This window comes from Apteryx rowi, unplaced genomic scaffold, assembly GCF_003343035.1.
Source record: "Apteryx rowi isolate R43461 unplaced genomic scaffold, aptRow1 scaffold_75, whole genome shotgun sequence".
NCBI lineage: Eukaryota > Metazoa > Chordata > Aves > Apterygiformes > Apterygidae > Apteryx > Apteryx rowi.
In genome coordinates this window covers 2023620-2024222 of record NW_020451038.1, presented here as the reverse complement: position 1 = coordinate 2024222, position 603 = coordinate 2023620, and positions in this window count along the sequence as shown.

Below are 603 nucleotides of genomic sequence, written 5' to 3'. Positions count from 1 at the left end.
GCGGGAGGGAAGGGCCGTGTGGGGCTGGGGTAACCCACCCGCCGGTACCGGAGCGGAAAGGGCCTCTTCCTATCTGGGTATTAATGCAGCAGGGAATTAGGAAGCGCTCGGGGCCGCCGGGCAGGATGTGGGACACTAGCAACCCGTATTGATCCAGTGGCTCTTAACCGGCTGTAGCTTGTTCTCTAAAAAAAACCCTCAGTGATGCAGATGGGCATTAAATGAAGCTGATAATCAGTAGAAATTCCCTTCCTCTCCCCCCCCCCCAACACTTATTGGATCCCAGTTGCTTCCAATAACGTGTTGGTTGCTTGCGTGCTCTTCCTTGGCTAGGTTGCTTACGTGCCTGTAATTCCCACTATGTCAAATATCTATTCTGACTAATTCTGGAACTGGAGCAATTGCTGCAGCTTCTACCTTTGTGCAATACTGATAAGCATTAGCTTTTTTTTTTTTTTCTTTTTTCTGGCGTTCCTCCCTGCAAATACATGCTAACTTTGCTTCTGTCAAACTAAATTTCCCAGTAAACTTACACTTGTAGTTCATGAGTAGCATTAATTGAAACTATTACTATCCTATAATCCCAAGAGTCCGTACGCTATT